General features: G+C 37.0%; 1 long non-coding RNA gene and 1 other non-coding gene across 2 annotated transcripts in view; both read right to left on the bottom strand.

The window, feature by feature from the left end:
- Window positions 1-22,149, bottom strand: part of LOC133073329 (uncharacterized) — a 495,759-nt gene that overhangs the window by 129,385 nt on the left and 344,225 nt on the right. The window lies entirely within an intron of this gene.
- On the bottom strand, window positions 14,115-14,186 carry TRNAW-CCA (transfer RNA tryptophan (anticodon CCA)). Its single transcript has one exon. It is a non-coding gene; the product is annotated as a tRNA-Trp (tRNA).

The following is a 22,149-nucleotide window of genomic DNA, read 5'->3' as shown; positions in this document are numbered from 1 at the left end:
TGCTGAAGCTGAAACTCCAATCCTTTGGCCACCTGATGCAAAGAACTGACTCATTGGAGAAGACCCAGATGCTGGGAAAGATTGAAGGCAGGAGAAGGTGGTGACAGAGGATGAGATGGTTGAATGGCATCACCGACTTGATGGACATGAGTTTGAGGAAGCTTCAGGAGTTGGTGGTGGACAGGGAACGAGCTGCAATCCATGGGGTCGCAGAGTCGGACACGATGAGCAACTGAACTGATATAATAAATATTTATTGAATTTTATAAAATTTGCTCAGCCTGTTTAGCTAAAGTATTTTCTTTATTCTACTAATGTATTTAAGTAAGTTGGTTAATCTCAAATGTTAAACCAAACTTACATTCGTCAAATAAATCCAACTTGCTCATAATGCCTTATCCTCTTATATTTTTCTGGATTTGGTTTGCTAACATTTCATTTGATTTTAACATTTCTGTTCTTTGGAGATTAATTCATTATTTTCATTTATTGGGATGTTCTTATCAGGTTTAATATCAAGATTGTACTTGCCTCATAAAAGAAATTGGAAAATGTTCCTCTTTTCCTAATCTGTGATGTTTGGCAAATATAACAGGTCAAGCCATACGTGACTGGAATTTTCTTTGTGGGTCATTTTTAATTACAAATTTCATTTCTTTTGTAGATATAAGATGATCCAGATTTTCTGTTTCTTATTCTGTCAGTTTTGATGAGCTGTGTTTTTCTAAAAACATCTGTTTTACCAAAAATTTCAAATATATTCATTATTTCTTAAAATGACTTAAAATGTTTATATAATATGAAATGATGTCTTTTTTCATTCCTGATATTGGTTTTTCATACCTTCCCATCATTCCTTGATCATTATTGCCAGAAGTTTATCAGCTGTATTTGTTTTAACAAAGGATCATCTATAGCTTTATTGCTTTTCTGTTACACACTGGGCTTTTATTTGGTTAATTTTTTTCTCTGACATTTGTTCTTATCTTCTTTCTACATTCTCTGAGTATACTTTGGTGGGGCTTTTAAAATCATTTTTATTGGGGAATAACTTAGGACCAAAAAAAAATAAACCCTGCATCTATTAAATGCAATTTGATGAACTTGGTATTTGAATTTTTTGTTGCTGTTGTTCAGTTGCCAAGCTGTGTCTGACTCTTCACAACCTCATGGACTGTAGCATGCCAGGCTTCTCTGTCTCTCACCATTTCTCGGAGTTTGCCCATATTCAAGTCTGCTGAATCAGTGATGTCATTCAACTATTACATTCTCTGTCGCCCTCTTCTCCTTCTGCCTTCAATCTTTCTCAACATCAGGATTTTTTCCAATGAGTCAGCTCTTCCCATCATATGGCCAAAGTATTGAAACTTCAGCTTCAGCATTAGTCTTTCCAAAGAGTATTTGGGGTTGATTTCCTTTAAGATTGACTGGTTTGGTCTCCTTGCTCTCCAAGGAACTCTCAGAAGTCTTCTCCAGCGCCACAGTTGGAATACACCTATTAACGAGCTTAAATACACCTATTAAATCTTTAGGGCTTCCCAGGTGGCACAGTGGAAAGAATCCACTTGTCAGTGCAGGAGACATAAGAGATGCAAGTTTGATCCCTGGGTTGGGAAGAGGCCCTGGAGTAGGAAATGGCAACCCACTTCACTACTCCTGATCAGAAAATTTTATGGACAGAGGAGCCTGGCAGGTTACAGTCCATGGGGTGGCAGAGTCAGACACGACTGAGCACACACACACACACACACACACATACATTTTACTGACTCTGATAATCTTTGCCTTTTAATGATTTCTTTTTTTTTTTTTATTAGTTGGAGGCTAATTACTTCACAACATTTCAGTGGGTTTTGTCATACATTGATATGAATCAGCCATAGATTTACACGTATTCCCCATCCCAATCTCCCCTCCCACCTCCCTCTCCACCCGATTCCTCTGGGTCTTCCCAGTGCACCAGGCCCAAGCACTTGTCTCATGCATCCCACCTGGGCTGGTGATCTGTTTCACCATAGATAATATACATGCTCTTCTTTCAAAACATCCCACCTTCACCTTCTCCCACAGAGTTCAAAAGTCTGTTCTGTATTTCTGTGTCTCTTTTTCTATTTTGCATATAGGGTTATCATTACCATCTTTCTAAATTCCATATATATGTGTTAGTATGCTGTAATGTTCTTTATCTTTCTGGCTTACTTCACTCTGTATAAGGGGCTCCAGCTTCATCCGTCTCATTAGGACTGGTTCAAATGAATTCTTTTTAACGGCTGAGTAATATTCCATGGTGTATATGTACCACAGCTTCCTTATCCATTCATCTGCTGATGGGCATCTAGGTTGCTTCCATGTCCTGGCTATTATAAACAGTGCTGTGATGAACATTGGGGTGCACGTGTCTCTTTCAGATCTGGTTTCCTCAGTGTGTATGCCCAGAAGTGGGATTGCTGGGTCATATGGCAGTTCTATTTCCAGTTTTTTAAGAAATCTCCACACTGTTTTCCATAGCGGCTGTACTAGTTTGCATTCCCACCAACAGTGTAAGAGGGTTCCCTTTTCTCCACACCCTCTCCAGCATTTATTGCTTGTAGACTTTTGGATAGCAGCCATCCTGACTGGCGTGTAATGGTACCTCATTGTGGTTTTGATTTGCATTTCTCTAATAATGAGTGATGTTGAGCATCTTTTCATGTGTTTGTTAGCCATCTGTATGTCTTCTTTGGAGAAATGTCTGTTTAGTTCTTTGGCCCATTTTTTGATTGGGTCATTTTATTTTCATTTCTTTGCCTTTTAATTAGAGTGCTTATTAAATTAATATGTAACATAATATTTGAAACAGTTGGAGTTACATGTACCATTTTGTTATTGATTTTCTGATTGTAATATCTGCTTTAATTTCTTTTTTTCCTGTTCTTGCTACCTTTGAACTGTTTATTTTTTAAACTCACATTGTAGTATATCTACTAATGTTTTGCTCATATCTCTGCACATATTAGCTTGTTAATTATGTGTTTTTAGTATCCTGTTATTTTCCTGGAAATGCCCACATATATTCTTAACTTATTTAAGTCTATATAAGTATTGTTAATTTTCAAAGACTTTAGAATATGGCAACTGCTTTTACATTCTTCTAACTTTTTTGTTTTATTCTTGGATATTATATAAGTAAGTAAGTAAAGTCACTCAGTCATGTCCGACTCTTTGCGACTCCACAGACTATAGCCTACCAGGCTCCTCTCTTCATGGGATTTTCCAGGCAAGAGTACTGGAGTGGGTTGCCATTTCCTTCTCCAGGGGATCTTCCTGACCCAGGGATCGAATCCAGGTCTCCAGCATTGCAGACAGACGCTTTACCCTCTGAGCCACCAGGGAAGCCCATTATATATGTATATCCAACATTATATAAGGGCATATACTATATATATATATCATATTATATAGACTATATATCCCCATAAAATTATTTTTGCTTTTAAAAATTAACATTTATATTCACTCACATATTTTCTATTGCTCTTGTTTTCTTTCAGAATCTCAATGACTTCTCTATAGAAAGAATGCCCTTTAGTATTTTCTTTAATGTAATTCTACTGCTGCTAAATTATATCAGTATTTCTTTTGCTATTATCTAAATCTTTACTTTTTCTTATTTTTGAATAATAATTTCAATGATTATAGAATTCTAGGCCAGAGGCCTTTATTCCCTCCCGTCAGTACTTTGAAGATATAATTACATTGTACTTTGACTTTATCTTTTCTGTTCAAAGTTATTTTCTGTTTTTACTGTTCTTTAAATGTAATGTACCGTTTTCTTCTGGCTGATTCAAGGTTCTTTTAATATTTGCTTTTTAACACCATGATTTTATAAGCTAAAATATTTTGTTTAGTCTTTTAATTTTATTTAGGGTCACGGAAGTTTTTGAATATGTGATTTGATGTCTTTGAACAATTTTGAGAAAATTCTCAGCCATTATCTTTTCAAATACGTTTTTTTATCCCATTCTTTCTGTCTCTTCTCCTTGGACTCCATTTACACATAAAAAATCATATTGGTTGTGCCTTATGTTCCATCCTTTGATTTTCCTATTTTTTAGTCTGGATGTTTTCTTCTGATGTATCAGGACCACTAATTCTGTCACTAACTTTCTATTTGCTGTTTCTATTCTGGTGTTAAACTGATTCATTTAATTATTAAATTCAGTCATGTTTTCCATTTCAAAATTTCCACTTGATTCTTTTTTTATTTCTGCATATCTGCCAAAAATTCTCCATCTCATCATTTATTTTAAGCATATTTATTTTTTGATCCCTGATTATTTTTCTCCAGATCTGTTTTAAAGCTTTCATTTTAGTATCATAATTGTTTCCTCCCAAGGCTAGTTTCTTTATTTTATATATTTCTTTCTTGGCTTTATTCCATTTTTCTGATATAGATTCTCAAATAATTTCCTCAGAAAAGGTGGATACAAAATAAAATTTACAGATTCTTACATGTCTAAAAAATATCATTATAAATATCATTTTGCTTTCACCCTAGATCAATACTTCACTTGAGTCTCAAAAATTCTGTTTAAAAAGTTTCCACATGAATGGCTTTATTTATCAACATCCAGCATTGCTAATAGAAAGTATGAAACAAGCAAGTATTTTTGTTTGTTTTTATAGGAGAATTAAGGATATGTGTGTGAAGGCCACCTGGGGCAGCTGTTCAAAAAGACATCAATTTGTCCCGTATTTTCAAGTTTTTAGTTTTTTTTTGTCTTTACTCAGGAAGCTAGGCTTCTGATTCCACTGAAATTTCACTGCGCTTATTATGAAATATGGCTCTTTTGGCTTTGTTTTATCTTTCAACTTGTCATCATGTCCTCAACTGTCTTTAGTCTTCCAGAATGTATTTGTCTCTCTCCTTTTTCACTCCTTAATTAACCCTGTCTCATGATTCAAGTCATTGTTTAGGGTTTATATGTATTTTTTAAGTTCTTATTTCTATACATCGCCAGAAGAGTGAAAAGTGAATGAGTATTATACATGTACTCTCTTGAGTGAGAACTCCATATCACTTTTAATGTGAATAAATGAGCAGGTAAATGGAAGGACATTTCATTTATTTCACAAATTAATTGTAATATCATCATGACATATGTTAACTTTAGCCTTCAGGATTTCTCATTATTTTCATTATGCTACTTTGTTTTCCATTTTTGGAAATTTAATGAGTGCAGGTTAAATAAAATGATTGTGACCTGACACTTTCTATGCCTACATTTTTTTCACAGTTCAGAAGAGGAGCTTGTGTTTTCTAAAGAATTTGGGATAAAAAGCATTGACCAGAGATTCACCAGCATAATTATAATTTTTTGAATCTCTATAAATTCTTCAATAGAGATGAACTTCAATGCCATTAATGAGTGGCACCACAGAAATGAAAGAGCTTCAAAAAACCAGTCATCAATCATGCATGGCAGTTCTTTACCTAGATACATGTTAAAGGATTTAACAGGTTCTTAAGATGTGTACACCTTGAAACTTCTAGGTTTGATTTAAAAGAGCTCACTAGGATATAATTAACTCAGAACTTAGAGCCTTGTACATAATTTAGAGGCAATTACAGTTCAAGGAAATAATAAACCAACTTTTCAAATTCAAACAGAAAACAGTCTGAAAAAATAGAATTAATCACTGGCAATTACTGAGTTAAAATTTCTAACTTATTACCTAAAATCCTCCCATATAATCATGCGTTCAACTTTAACTGAGCCAGTAATTGTAATCATAATTAGGGCTGTGCAGACCTTAAAAACTCAGAAGACCATAAAACACATGAAGCTGCTATTTCAAAAGTATAACTGTTTCAATTTTCCACCCTCAAAGTTTTAATATAGTTTACATCCTAGGTATACCCTACAAATTTGAAGCTTGTGACAATTTTAAAACAAGGTATAGTTTTATATAATTATATAACATATAATTTTGATTTTTAGACAAAATACAATTTTGTAAAATTTTGGAAAACAGCTTTGAAAAATCAATAGTAAAAATCCTGTTTGCTCTTTCAAGTGTCTTCTAGAATATTATTTGGATATTTAATTGTATCTTAGAGCAACCAGTATGCTAACTACAAACAGTCTGCTATGTTTCACTAATAGGCCTGGAGTTAGACTGTTTTAGTTACTGCTACACTTGAAAATAATAAAAATAATTTCAGACCTTTCATTACATTTAAACTAGCTTAGCTTCCCCCTGATTAGTCTAAAAATATGGAAATTTTACTATATCTATCTTTAGTAACTTTAAAGCCATCTTTCACATAAATACTCATTAAGACTATAAAATGACATTTCTTCCTGTAATCCAATGATAAGGAAAACTAAAAGGCTTCAAGATACTTCATGAAGATTTATTCATAAAGAGAAAACATTTATTTCCTTTTAAATAAAAGTCAATTCCGTGACAACTGTAAACTGAAGAAATCAGCATCCTTGCCTGAGTCTTAGCTTCTGTGCAAGTAAATCTCCAGGGCAGGTACATCTAAAATGCTGCCACCCATCAATGGAGACACAGACATAAACAACAGAGTTGTAGACACAGCAGGGTAAGGAGAGTGTGGCATGAATTGAGAGCAGCATGGAAACATATACAGTACCAAATGTAAGATAGATAACCAGTGGGAAGTTGCCTTATGATGCAGGGAGCTCAAGCTGGTGCTCTGTGATGACCTAGAGGGGTGGAATGGGGTGGGAGGTGAGAAGAAGGTTTAAGCGGGAGGGGACACATGTATACCTATGGCTGATTCATGTTAATTGTGTGACAGAGACCAACACAATATTGTAAAGCTATTATCCTCCAATTAAAACTAAAATAAAATGCTGCCCTCAGGTCTGCACATTCCTTTCTTTTCTGTCATTCTACAAATCTCCCTCAGTTGAATTTTGGAAGGTTCCTTTCTGATTATCATATCAAGGAAACATTAAAAACAACTATAACAATGAAATTGTCCATATGTAAAAAATAGCCCAAACATGAAAAGATACTGGAAAAGTCAACTATTTAATATTATGATAGTATTCAGCATATTGTAGACGTCAGCAAATTTCTCCAGAATGAGAACAGTAAAACCTCAACACAATGAATGTGATTAACTCTTAGTTAAAAGGCCAAATAACAATAACAACAATAACACTACCCTAAAATCAATCTGTAGAACTATGACTGAGAAGATTTAGGAAATGTCTCAGTCTAATAAAGAAAGATCAAGTTGTTTTCTTCTGACTTAATAGTCGTAGAAATTTCAATCTAAGCAAAAATCTGAAAAAGAAAACAATAAACACAAACAAGTTGCCTGTGTACTGTCTAGCAAAAGGTACACTATCACCAAAACCACGACTGGATCAGAACAATTCATGGGGAGGTAATGTGTCTATTGTCATTGTGTTCATAAAGTGAAGAAGGCTGGATCATAATATCCATGATTAGCCTACTGTCACTAGTTACAAACATTATCCAACTATGCCCTTTGCTCTGATTTCATGACTAACAAATACATTTTCTATAATATTTGCTTTTCATATAGACTATCCTAAGAAAGGGAAGATGTGCAAATAAAAATATAAACTGTCATATACATTGTATAGTTAAATCTCTCATTCTAAACCAATAAATTAGGACTCTTGTTTTTATAGTCATGTCTTGTGAGTCTAGTTATGGAAGCCAATATTCCCAAATGAACTTAATCTAATATCACCAAAATTTGTTTTTCTTGACCTGCAAGGCTAAGATATGTGTGCATGCTCAGTAGTGTCCAACCCTTTGAGACTCCATGGACTGTAGCCCACCAGGCTCTTCTGTCCATGGAATTTTTCAAGCAAGAATACTGTAGTGGGTTGCCATTTCCTTTTCCAGGGGATCTTTCCCACCCAGGGATTGAACCTGCATCTCCTATGTCTCCTGCATTGGCAAGTGGACTAAGAATTTACACCTAAATTGTCATTTTTTAAGACTCAAATACAGAAATCAGTTGGACTCCTTGTCAATATTGTAGACATGTATGAAAGTGAAAGTCATTCAGTTGCATCCGACTCTTTGTGACCCCATGAACTAAACAGTCCATGGAATTCTCCAGGCCAGAATACTGGAGTGGGTAACCGTTCTCTTTTCCAGGGGATCTTTCTAACCCAGGGATCGAACCCAGGTCTCCTGAATTGCAGGCAGATTCTTTACCAGCTGAGTTACCAGGGAAGCTCATAGATATGTATACTAGCCTTTAAATTCCATAAGCATGAAACAATATTCCATTGTGTACACTCTTAAACTTACATCATTTATTATTTGTTCATTTAAAAATATTCATTGAGGGATTATACAACTGGGTCAGGCATTATGCAAATCAATGAATTGCAGAACCAGATTTTGTTACATGCATTGACATTCTGTATCTAGCAGGTCTGATCTATTGAGCTTGTACTATGTCAGGCATTGTTCTCAGAACTCTGGTGACTATTGTTCCATTTAATCTATAAAATCACTCAATAGATATTTCCATTCTATTTTCTTTTAAGATGAAGAAACAGAATGATAAAGTTTACAAGTTTAAGTAACTTCTAAGAATCACACAAATGGGATGTAAAGTTAGAGGCAGAGTTCATATAAGTTTATGGATTCCCCTGGTAAGAAAGAGAACAATTAATTACACAAGCATATACAAATGTAGGGGTTTCCCCGTGGTTCAGTGGTAAAGAATCTGCCTACCAATGCAGGAGACACAGGAGATGCAGGTTTGATCCCTGGGTCAGGAAGAGCCACTGGAGGAGGAAATGGCAACCTATTTCAGTTTTCTTGCCTGGAAATTTCTATAGACAGAGGACTGTGGTGGGCTAAAGTCCATGGAGTCGCAAAGACTCAGACATGACTGAGTGACTAAGCACACACACACACACATTTAAATGTAAGTTAGTCCATTGAAAGACAGTTTATAATGATATATGAGAATGGTGTGAAATAAGGCTAGATATGGAGGCAGGGAACACATCATAAAGAATTTTTGTACCGTGTTAAGGACAAACCAGATAAGAGTTTTACCAAAGAAGACAGGTTTTTTTTAAAAGATCACTCTAGTTGCAAAGTAGAGAACAAGACTTAAGAGTCTGGGTGGATGAAGAGAAACCATTTAGAAGGAATTTTAAGAATCTAATGTGCAGATTAGAGGTGGTGGGGATATGGAGAAATGGACTGTTTCCCAGCACCAGGACACAATGTCAACAGAACTGGGCATGTCGAGGACAATTTCTAGGAATCTGACTTGTTCAGCTGAATGGATGGTACAGCCATCGCCTGAGACACAGAAAGATAGAAAATAATCACATCTTTGAAATTATGTTCACACATCCTTCCTAATATCACACTTCTTACATGTGTCAAACCATAGCCAATTGTTTCTCTACTTTCCGACAGCCACAGTGTGTAATTCACTTAAGTCTTCTTTAGTCTCACTATAGGTCTATATTCTTCCTTAAAAGATACAGGGAAATGATCTCTCTGTCTAGAATACTGTTCTCATTTGTCCCTTCCTGAACACTTCTTTTCTTTGCCATTAGATTTTTCTTATTTACAAATACAAAACAAAACAAAACATTTTTTTTTTATGAACAGATTTAGGTTCACAATAAAATTGAGGGACAGGTACAGAGATTTCCTATATATTCTCCAATGGTACACATGTAAATTACCCCCATTATCAGTATTTCCTACCAGAGTGATCCATTTGTTACAATTGATGAAATTACATTGACAAATCGTAATCACCAAAAGTCTGTAGTCTGCAATATGGTTTACTCTTGGTGTTGTAGAGTCTATGGGTTTGGACAAGTGTATAATGCATCCAATGTAACAGCCTCATAAAGAGTAATTTCACTGCCCTAACAACCCTCTGAGCTACACCTATTCATCCCTACCCTCACTCTTGGCAACCACTGAACTTTCTCCTGTCTCCATAGTTTTACCTTTTCCCCATCGTCATATAATTGGAATCATGCGGTATGTAGCCTTTTTAGATTTGTTTCTTTCACTTAGTACCATACATTTAAGTTTCCCCCATGTATTTTTGTGATTTGATAGCTCACTTCTTTTTAGTGTTGAATAAGATTGCATTTTTGGATATACGAACATTCACTTATCTATCCTCCCACTTTAAGACATCTTGGTTGATTCCAAACTTTGGCAATTATGAATAAATCTGCTATAAACATTCATGTGCAGATTCTTGTGTCCATATAAGTTATCAACTATTTGGGTAATTGCCAAGCAGTGCAATTGCTGGTTTGTGTGGCAAGAATATATAATATATGTATTATATATATATAAGAAACTGTCAGATTGTCTTTCAAAATGACTGTACTACCCACTAGATTTTTAATCACACTCATACAGCCAATATTTCTTGAAGAATTAATATTTGTGGCTATTGTACACTTGAGATCCAGACCATTATTCAAGATTCTGTTTAACAGCACCTTCTTCAGGAAATTTCATCTCTCTTAACTCTGCCTTCTTTGCAGCCCCTCAGACCTTTCATTCAACCTATTTTATAAGATTACTTCATTTATTTTGAATTCTAACTGAATTGTTGGTATACCTGCTCCCTGACCCCATGTTTAAAGATGGGGTATTTGTGTCTCCATTTACATCATGCCAAGCATAATTTATATTGTATATAATAGAGACTGCATTAGGTTGTGAAAGTGAAATCGCTCAGTCGTGTCCGACTCTTTGCGACCCCATGGACTGTAGCCTACCAGGATCCTCAGTCCGTGGGATTTTCCAGGGAAGAATACAGGAGTGGGTTGCCATTAGGTTGTAGTACTATACCAATTAGAGATCCATAGCAGCAAAACAATGTGTGGGTAAGTATGCAGCTAAATCTATGGTTTCTCCAGTAGTCATTATGGATATAAAAGCTGGACCATAAAGAAGGCTGAATGCCAAAGAATTGATGCTTTTGAACTGTGGTGTGGGAGAAGACTCTTGAGAGTCACTTGGACTGCAAGGAGATAAAAACAGTCAATCCTAAAGGAAATCTACCCTGAATATTCATTGAAAGGACTGCTGAAGCTAAAGCTCCAATACTTTGACCACCTGATGCAAAGAACTGACTTGTTGGAAAAGACTTGATGCTGGGAAAGATTGAGGGTAGGAGAAAGAGGCAACAGAGGAAAAGATGGTTACGTATGGTTAGATAGCATCACTGCCTCAGTAGACATGAATCTGAGCAAACTTCAGGACTTAGTGAAGGACAGAAGAGCCTGGCATGCTGCAGTCTATGGGTCATAAAGAGTTGGACAAGACTTAGTGATTGAACAACAATAATAGAAGTATACAGATTCCTAACAAAAAATATTTAGCTGGTTATCCACTAAAATATATTAGAAATCATTACAAAGAAATTGTACTTACAAAATTACAATTGTAGAAATTAAATATGTACTTCTTTTCTAAGTGCTGATGCCTCTTGTAACATCTTTTGTTTTTTAATGTTCCAAATATTTCCATGACATTGGTTAAGTGGCTACATTTTGTAGTGACTCAGGGAGGCATTCAACTAATGCAGAAAAGCTTACGTCAATGAGGGGGAAAAGAGCTTAATCTTCATTTCAGATCCATGCCCTACATTTTCCAGTAGCAATAATGACTGTCTTCATGGCAGCTGTTTCCTATGGTTTCATCATTTCATCTTGAGGCGTACAGTTCCTTGGAAACCTAAGAACTAAAATATATTTCCTGAAAACTATGAAAACATGATGAAACATTAATCAAAACTAAATCATCCATAAGAGTTGTAACATGTGCCTGGCACTAGAACTATCACTGGTCTCTGAAAGGAATGATCAGTTATATTAGTTATTCATCATTAGCCCAGAGGAATCCTACCCGAGTGTTCTCATAGCTGATTGAAGTGGAGCAGAGGCAAATCAGAGAAGGCTGTCAAGGTCACAGTTTCTGCAGTTTTACATTGTTTGACTATATCCTGATTCTGTTGTGAATGAAGCCATGGCACTTTGAAAAATCAGCCCACTAATGGACATGAATCCTGAAACTAATATGAGGTCAGGTTGGGGGGCGGTGGGTGGAATGCAGTGGATATGGTTCAGTTCAGTTCAGTCACTAAGTCGTGTCTGACTCTTGGAGACCCCATGGACTGAAGCACTCCAGGTTTCCCTGTCCATCACCAGCTCCCGGAGCTTGCTCAAACTCATGTCCATCAAGTTGGTGATGCCATTCAACCATCTCATCCTCTGTTATCCCCTTCTCCTCCTGCCTTCAATCTTTCCCAGCATCAGGTTCTTTTCCAATGAGTCAATTCTTCACATCAGGTGGCCAAAGTATTAAGAGTTTTAGCTTCAACATGAATCCTTCCAATGAATATTCAGGGTTGATTTCATTTAGGATTGACTGGTTTGATCTCCTTGCAATCCAACTTACTTTCAAGAGTCTTCTCCAACACCACAGTTCAAAAGCATCAGTTCTTCAGCAGTCAGTCTTATCTATGGTCCAACTCTCACATCCATACATGTCTACTGGAAAAAGCATAGCTTTGACTAGACGGACCTTTGCTGATAAAGTAATGTCTCTGCTTTTCAATATGCTGTCTAGGTTGACAATAGTTTTTCTTTCAAGGAGCAAGTGTCTTTTAATTTCATGGCTTCAGTCATCATCTGCAGTGATTTTGGAGCACAAGAAAAAGTCTCTCATTGCTTCCATTGTCTCCAAATTTATTTGCCATGAAGAGATGGGACCAGATGCCATGATCTTAGTTTTCTGAATGTTGAGTTTTGAGCCAACTTTTTCACTCTCCTCTTTCATCAAGAGGCTCTTGAGTTCTTCTTTGCTTTCTGCCATAAGGGTAATGTCATCTGCATATCTTAGGTTATTTATTTTTCTCCTGGCAATATTGATTCCAGCTTGTGCTTCATCCAGCCCAGCATTTCATATGATGTACTCTGTATATAAGTTAAATAAGCAGGGTGCCAATATACAGCCTTGACATACTCTTTTCCCGATTTGAAACCAGTCTGTTGTTCCATGTCCAGTTCTAACTGTTGCTTCTTGACATGCATACAGATTTCTCAGGAGGCAGGGCAGGTGGTCTGGTATTCTCATCTCTTTAAGAATTTTCCTCATTTTTTTGTGATCCTCACACTCAAATGCTTTGGCATAGTCAATAAAACAGAAATAGATATTTTTCTGGAACTCTCTTGCTTTTTCAATAATCCAAAGGATCATCAGTGGATCATTGGCAATTTGATCTCTGGTTCCTCTTCCTTTTGTAAGTCCAACTTGAATATCTGGAAGTTCACAGTTCACATACTGTTGAAGCCTGGCATGGAGAATTTTGAGCATTACTTTGCCAGTGTGTGAGACAAGTGCAATTGTATGGTAGTTTGAACATTCTTTGGCATTGCCTTTCTTTGGGATTAGAATGAAAACTGACCTTTTCCAGTCTTGTGGCCACTGCTGAGTTTTCCAAATTTGCTGGCATAATGAGCACACTACTTTAACGGCACCATCTTTTAGGATTTGAAATAGTTCAAGTATTGGATGCGGTACAAAGAGAATAGAAAATACAACATTTACATAAATCCCAGTTTCTAAGTTAATGACCTTGGGCAAGTTCCCTAATCTCACTGTGCCTCCATTAATTCCTCCGTAAAGTGGGAATAGTAATAGTTCCTACCTCTGAGTGTGGTTGCAGGATCTAATGTGTTAACAGTGGCAAATTACTTTGGGTGCATGGAAACTATCAGTAAGTACTACTTTTATTATGTGCTCAGTCACATAGTCATGTCCAACTCTTTGCAGCCCTATGACTGTTGCCTACCAGGCTCCTATACCCATGGGATTTTCTAGGCAAGAATACTGGAATGGGTTGCCATTTCCTACTTCAAGGGACCTTCCTCACCCAAGGACTGAACCAATGTCTCCTGCCTCTCCTCCATTGGCAAGTAGACTCTACCACTAGCATCACCTGAGAAGCCCCGCCATGGACCAGAGCCTATCGGGCTCCTCCATGGGATTCTCCAGGCAAGAATACTGGAGTGGGTTGCCATTTCCTTCTCCAGGGAATCTTCCCAACCCAGGGATTGAACCTGGGTCTCCCACATTGGAGGCAGGCGCTTTAACCTCTGAGCCACCAGGGAAGACTCTTGTTTGTTTATAGTGGTTGTCATTTCCTGAGATGCTTCCAATTCAATTTAGTTTTCTACAATCTCCAATCCATGCAGGGTCTACAGTGGTGGGGAGGCCAGAATGGCTCCTCTACTCTTTCAATTCATCCTCTTCCATGGGTCCTCAATAAGTTAGAGTCCTTATGTTCTCTATTTCTCATGTCCTCGGCAGAGTGGGACATGTCCTTCTATTCATTACAAAACAAACCTCCTATGGATGTCTTCTCTTCTCTTTAACCTCTTTTCTTCCAACTCCCCAGTCTCCTATCTTTTTCTCCTCATTTCCTGATATGAAGTGATGTTCACTTGGTTCCATTGGGTTCCAATCTACCTAGATAGGCATGGGGGATGGGAGTAGAGTGGGCAAGTAAAGATCAAGGAGAAGGTTGTCTCCATTGTCAAGTTGGTCTTTCTCTTACTGTTCCTAAAACTTATCTCTATCTTTTCCTCGTCTTGAATTTATTATCCTAGCTTCAGGATCAGCCAGGATTAAAAAAAAATGGTCCTAAGGAAAGGAGGATGTTAAAGAGCAAGAAATTCTCCTTCCATAAATCACAAATGATCATGTAAAATCCAAATTAAATCAGACCACTTCCTGTAGAAAACATACTCGGAAATTCTCAAAGTATTTAAGAGAAATTCCAAACTCTACACTATGGCCACTCAGACCCGGCAAGACCTGCCTACTGTTCCCACCTCATCTGTCACCCCTCTCCCCTCCTCTGCACATCACTAGCCCTCCTCAGTTTCTGAACAGTTTAATCTCTTTGCTGCTTCCATGCATATGCCTGAAACCATCTTCCCTCACTTCTTTCCCCAAATAATTCCTTTTTCTTCTTTAGGTTTCAGCTTGATTGTCACTTTCATTGTAAAGCCTTTCCTTTCCTGGCCTTGCTACCTAAACTAAAGTTTTATGCATTTTCATAACACCATGCATTTCCCTTGGGAGCATTAGTCATCATTTTAAATTATATATTTATTGTTTTGAAAGAATTCTAAAATCAACCCTTTGCAGTAGGCTCTTCATGGACCATATCTGTCTTGCTTATTGCTATATCCCCTTGGATTCATGTGCCTATTTATTAAATAAATGTTTCTATGAATTCATAGCATGGAAAACACCTAAATGCATGGTGTTTAGAGTTCTATAGACCTCATCAGCTATGGGACCTGGGGCTTTACTTCTTTGAGTCCCAGGTTCCTCAGCAGTAAAATGGAATCACATTCCTCAAAGTCTTATGACAAAATCTTATGCAAGTTCACAGCATTGGGACAGGGCTTAGCAAACACTCAGGGACTCTCATTTGCTCTCCTGCCAACACACTCTTGCCTCCCACTCCCTATTTTTACTGTCGGTGTATAAAAGAGACATTGGATCACAGTGTTCCTCTGCTTCAAACTCCCAGTATCTCCTCTATCTCATCCAAATTCTTCAGAAACACAGTCCCATTAGGGTCCCCTCTCCTCCTCTTCCCCTTCCCCCCTTCTCTATCACACTTTCCCTCTCTCTCCTCCAGCCACTCTGATCCCCACTTTGAGCACAGAAGGCATACTTCTGCCTCAAATTTTTTGCATTGGTTGTTCTTTCCACTGGGAGTTCCTTTCAGGAGTCTGAAAGGCTGCTTCCTCACCCTCTCCAGGGACTATTGTATTTTAATTGCAATGATTCCTTGCCCTCAACATTCCTCATCCTCCTTACTTTATTCTTGTCATCTCACTTATACGACCTTCAAGACATTCTGAAAATGACTTACTTATGTTTATTGTCTGCCTTGCAGTACTAGAATGTAATCTGAACTTTATGAGAGAAGATATTTTTGTCTGTCACAATTGGATATATAGCTCTACTACCTAGAACAGGATCTGGTCTATCAGGTATTTAGTAGACATTTTAAATTAATAAATGTAACTATATTATTAGGATTATTATTATCATTATATGGAGATGAAATCTATTTTCCTAAGGCACCCTTCTATGGATTCTATCCCCATTTACATAATAAAAAAAAACTAGTTACCCACCACCATGACACATTAAAAACAATTTGATCCTTCAGAGAATTAACTAGGGACAAAGCCAAAAATTGTCTTGCATTGAGAGGCAACTTGGGATTGTTGCCATTTTTCAGCCTTATTTGGAATGTCCAGTTTTGCAAAATATTTTTCATATAATTTGGCATTGTCGGCTTTTATTACCAATGTCTGTATCTGAACAAAGCTGAATATTTGCATTAAGCCATGAATAGAGAAAGGGTCAGGACCTTGTCATTTCCCTGCCCATCAGTCCCTATCCTTAGGCTCTATTAGGTGATTACAATTGCCTATGTCCTGTATCTGTGAGTCTGAGCCTCTCTAGGTCTCGCTTTCTTAATTTTGCCTTATATAACCCTACTGCTTTTAGGTTGCTCACACTGATTTAGCTAATTTGGCATGCTTAAGGCTTTGATTGACACCAGCATTTGTCTTTTAGAACTCTATTTGTTCTGGCTTTTCCAACTTGGTTTTATTATATCTTGTTAATTTCTAATTTCCCTTTGGGGTGTCCTGGAGCTTGAGACTGGGGACAGAAGACAAGAAGGAACCATAATTGCAATGATATGAGTGGTGGGAAGATGATATGTATTTTAAAAGATTAATTTAGGTGTTCAAGTACCTCAAACCCTTTCTTGATTGGATTGTCACATCGGGGTGAAAGTCACTCAGCCGTGTCCAACTCTTTGTGACCCCATGGACTACACAGTCCACGGAATTCTCCAGGCCAGAAAACTGGAGTGGGTAGCCACTCCCTTCTCCAGGGAATCTTCCCAACCCAGGGATTGAACCCAATTCTCCCACATTGCAGGCAGAGTCTTTACCAGCTGAGCCACCAGGGAAGCCTGAACAGGGGAGACACTGGAGAAAAAGACCCCTTTGGGATACAAAATTATGGAAGAGAATAAAAACTGGTGAGAAAGGAAGATTATCTGTTTGTTTAGTTCTTCAGGGCAAGGAGACCATATATTTCTTTACTTACGTATCCTGAGCACTTAGCACGTTATTCAGTTAATACCAGGCATGAACAAATGTTTCTTGTAGAATACGTTAGTAAAGATACATATAGGGCAGCAGCATTAACATAAATCTGCAATGGATTAGTATCAGTACGTGGTTGCTTTCCATCAGAATTATATTGTGACTAAGCAGTTATCATAATCTAAGTATATGAGAAAAACATGCAAACAATATGCGGAAGGTTGTTTTACCATTATTTCAGACATGACTGAATAAACTAAACATGCATATTATAGCAGAAAAGCAAGTGGATATGAGTGAGATAGACCAAACCAGCTCATGAGTGGCTAAATCCTCAGAAAAATCTCTCAGAGTTGTAGGAAGGATTAATTGTGTGAATTCATTTATAGCACTTAGGAAAGGACAGCCGTAAGTGCTCAATATATGTTTGTTATTAGAAATGCTAGTTACTCTTTATACTATTTGTAGAACTTTTTAAGAATTTATATTCTTGATTCTGATATACAGGACTCATTAAGTTCAGGTTCAAGGAGGCATTGTTTTAAAAGCAAGTCTTTGAACTGCCCCCTCTATGTCCCAAGGAGCCTGTCGGCTAACAGAGTGAGAAGGACATGGCTGGGGAACTCTATTCTCTTTTATACCAATCCTGGAGCCAGAGGGAGATGGGAGCCATATTCCTTTTCATGTCCTGTGTAACCAGTCGTAAACCCTGCTGCTTAATGCTTTTCAGAGGTAGATAGTCATAGTGTTTAAGGGCATCGTCATTCATCCATCTCACTTCAGACTCCAAGATTAGACCCTGGAAAAAAAAATTAGCAGCATTTTTGATTCTGGATAGTGTGAGCCTGAAAGACAGTGAGCTTAAAGAAAGATATCCAAATGCTAACTGTCCTTAGTGCTTTATAAGTATTTCCAATTCAACATGTACAAAATGGATTTCATTATCTCTTATCTTGATTTTCTTACATTGTTTTCTTGGTTTAATGGCCTATAATTCAACCAGTATCCAAACATAGAAATTTAGGGGTTATTTCAAACTACTCGATATTCTCCACTGCCAAACAGTAGATATGAATATAGATACAGATCTATAGCTGAATATATATGAATATGATATATATATATATATGTATGTATGTGTACATGTGTACCTATGAATATAGACATAACAATATGGATAGCTCAGTAAACAGTCCCATGTTGCTTTGACTGTCACACTGTCCTTTATACCACTTCACTTTCCTGTCTGAAACCCTCCATTGATTTTTTCATGCCTAAAGGATAATGTGCATACATCTTGGTATAGACCAGAAGAATCTCCACAGCATACTGGGAAATAACACACTAAACAGCTAAGCAAATGGGCTTTGGAATCCCACAGAACTGGGCTGAATTATGACTTCATCCCTTACTAGCTATGTGATCTTGGAGAAGTAATTTTTCTATGACTCAGCCTCCTCACTCATCAAATGGAGATGTTAATAATGACCTTATGAAGCACTTAAGAATATTAAATTATATTAAATTAAACTACATGATGCTTATCACACCTAGCAGAGTAAGTGCTAAGTAAATGGTGGTACTGGTCAATGATATTGCCATGTTAGTTTCAGTAACATAGTCTATCTCCAGTTTACCTTTTAAGGCCTATCTTTCCACCCCTCCTCCACTTTCCCATGTCTCTCCACTTCTGTCTGTCCTCTGTACTACAATCACACTGGACTTATCACCACTCTCTGAATGTGACTCTGTACATGATCTGATTTCTTGTATTTTGCCTCTTCAGAATCTATTATTCATCTTAAAGACTGGCTTCCAACTGCACTTCTTCTCTGAAGCCCTTTAAAGATTTTCTTCTTTATAACAACACTCAGTTCACATTTCCATTATAGGCATCCTTATACCAAAAAAAAAAAAAAAGAAAGAAAGAAAAGTAGAGTGCTGCCAGGGATGCTCTATTTAATCAAAGATTAAATAAACTATAAGTAGAAAGAAATGTAATCATTTCAAAAATAAAATACTTGGTAGAACTGCAAGAATTTCTGTTGCAATTCAGGAGAGTAAAGACCTCTAAGTAAAATAATGAATAGGCATGAATTATTCTCATTATTTGTACTGAAACTCCAAAATAAATTCTCCCCACTGCAGTTTCTTTTGGGGGTCTGCATGTAATGGTGTAGGCTTCTCTGGTGGCTCAGTGGTAAAGAATCAGCCTTCCAACGCAGGAGGCTCAGGTCCCATTCCTGGGTTGGAAAGATACCTTGGAGAAGGAAATGGCAAACCACTTCCATATTCTTGCCTGGAAAATCCCATGAACAGAGAAGCCTGGCAGGCTACAGTTCGTGAGGTCACAGAGTCAGACATGACTTAGCGACTAAACAGCAACAATAAAATGGGGGGCAGAGGCAGGTGCAACCTATAGCAGCCATTCATGCATGCTGCAGTGGGTCCCTGCTCAAGCTCCTCCCCGAAGAAAGCAACTGTCAAGGGGTGATGCTTTGGTCCTGCTAAGCTATTGGTCCATATGGCAATGAGCCCCTTCCCCTTCCCCTCCTCTATATAACAAGATCTTGAATCCAGTCTGGGACAAGATGGGTTTTTTTTTGAGACTCTAGTCTGCCATCTTCTCTGCTGGCTTTCTGATAACAATTGTCCTTCTTTGCCCCAACAACTTGTCTCCCTGGCATGCTGTGTGGCAACCAGAGCAAGCTTGGGCTTAGTAACATGTCTTGGAATCTGATTCATCAATAAATAGTCACTCTTCAAATATTATCTGCAAGACACTTTTCCGAGTTCTAATCAGTGCATTAATGGCACTATGCCTAATAAAACCACATCCTGCCACATTACACTGACAGATGGTTTTCCTGTAGGAAATGAGGACCATCAATAGCATTCTTCATAAACACAGATTTTGGATAATGCTAATATGTCAGCAGATATATTAATATTTTTTTTCATTTTGTTGGCATGATATCATAATTTAGTGTTAATGACACAGCTTGAACTCAGTAAGCTATTCCATAAAATCCTTGCTTACAAGTAATTGACAACAATTTTAAGCAAACATTCTGCTTAGTTGTTGGCCATCGGTAGCAGTGAATGGAACAATCTCAGAGATGTATGGTGTCGTTTCTCCCTCTGCTTGTACTGGTGGTGATTGGCTTCAGGAAACCAGGAATGGTGGGCACTAATTAGTACTATTCCCCACGGCAGATAGGATCTTCTCAGTCACTCAGCAGAAGTACATCTTAGAGCAGTTCTACTGCAGACACCTTTCCCCTCAAGTATCATCCTAATATAAATCCTTTCCTTCTTCCCTTCACTTCTACTCCCCTTCCTTCCTTCACTCTCTCCTACCTCCCTCCCTCCTTCCCTTTCAATTTTTAACAGACAAGAAATATCTAGAAATTTTTTTTTTTTTTAGAAATTTTTAAATTAAATTATGTTTAAGATGACTAAAGGCCATTTTCTCTTTTATTGTCAATTTGAGGGAGAGGAAGAATATTTCAAAAGGTTTCTATGGAGTGAATTTTTTTAATGGGCAAGGATGTAGAAGCAATTTGAGATGTTTTAGGAAAACTGATCAGAAGCTAACTGTGGCCTCCAAAAAAGACTTGAATTTTTGAGACTGTTAGATTTACATAGTATAATACAGTGACTCTGAAAGCTTCTGGTTCTACAATCTACTGTAATTAGAGGTTTTATGATCAGCAGCACAGTTGCCTTAGAATGGCCCACAGCACATGATGGTGTAAATATCTATTCCTCCCACTGTATTTACTTAAAATAATAATAGCTCTGTTTGAAAATTAAGTATTTGTTTTGTGCTAAAGAAATATATTAGATACTTAATATGTATGATCTTTTAAAATAATTAATACAGGTCCACTAAGAGAAGCTGAAGCTCCCTAACCTAGAACCTGGCCAAGGTCACAGGCCTAGTAAGTAATGGTACTGAGTATAGAAACCAGGGGTACTATAATCTAAATTTCCTACTTCTCTTCTGGGCTTCCTGCCACCTATGATGAGGGGAATTTTACTCTTTTCTAAAAGGATTTAAAATTTTTCACTTTGAAGAGAACTACTTTTTGGTGGTTTGTGGTAGCTGATATCCATTTCTTTCCCCATGGACATTTTACTGACATCAATTTCTAAGAAATAGAGATTAAGGATAGAATATAAATAAACCAGTTCTATTTCAATGAATAGAACTTTTTAAGATCTATACTCATTTTTTTATGTCTTTTGTTTATGAGGAAAGCAATGGCTCTTTTATTCACAATTTAGGTTTTTTATTTTTCATTGTGTGATAAGGTAGAATTCTAAGAACTTATCCTAAATGGGCTTCAAGCAAAGAATCTTTTGCAGTCCAGAATTAACAAATACTTATGGATGATGATAATAATGATGTTTTCAGGAGATGACACCAGAAAGAACTTTTTTGAATACATCATTTTTAAATGTCTTGATATAACTATCCTTTTTAGTACTGTAACAATTCTAAGAGCAAGGTATTACTATTTGTTTTTTATATAAGAAAACTAATTCATCAGTAAAATGACTTGTGCAGGATCAGGCTAATAAGAGGCAGAATTGGAATTTGAATCAAGGTGCATCAAACATCAAAGGTTCTCTTTCTATAATACTAAATGGCCTATCTAAAGAAAAGGGAAAAGTAGTCAATCAGTAGAAAAGCAATGCCTTCAGTTACAGGTAACAGAAACTCAACCATGATGACTCAACCAAATCATGATTTGTTGTTTGCATAAATGGTTGAAACAATAAACTCAACCACGATGACTCAACCAAATCATGATTTGTTATTTACATAAACGGTTGAAACAATCCAGCACTGGTGTGGCTGCTCAAGGATGTCATGGCGGAATGGGGCCTCCAATAGCATCTGATCTGCTCTCCTTAG

The sequence above is a fragment of the Dama dama genome, chromosome 19 (assembly GCF_033118175.1).
Source record: "Dama dama isolate Ldn47 chromosome 19, ASM3311817v1, whole genome shotgun sequence".
Taxonomy (NCBI): Eukaryota; Metazoa; Chordata; class Mammalia; order Artiodactyla; family Cervidae; genus Dama; species Dama dama.
This window is presented reverse-complemented; position numbering and strand designations above follow the sequence as displayed.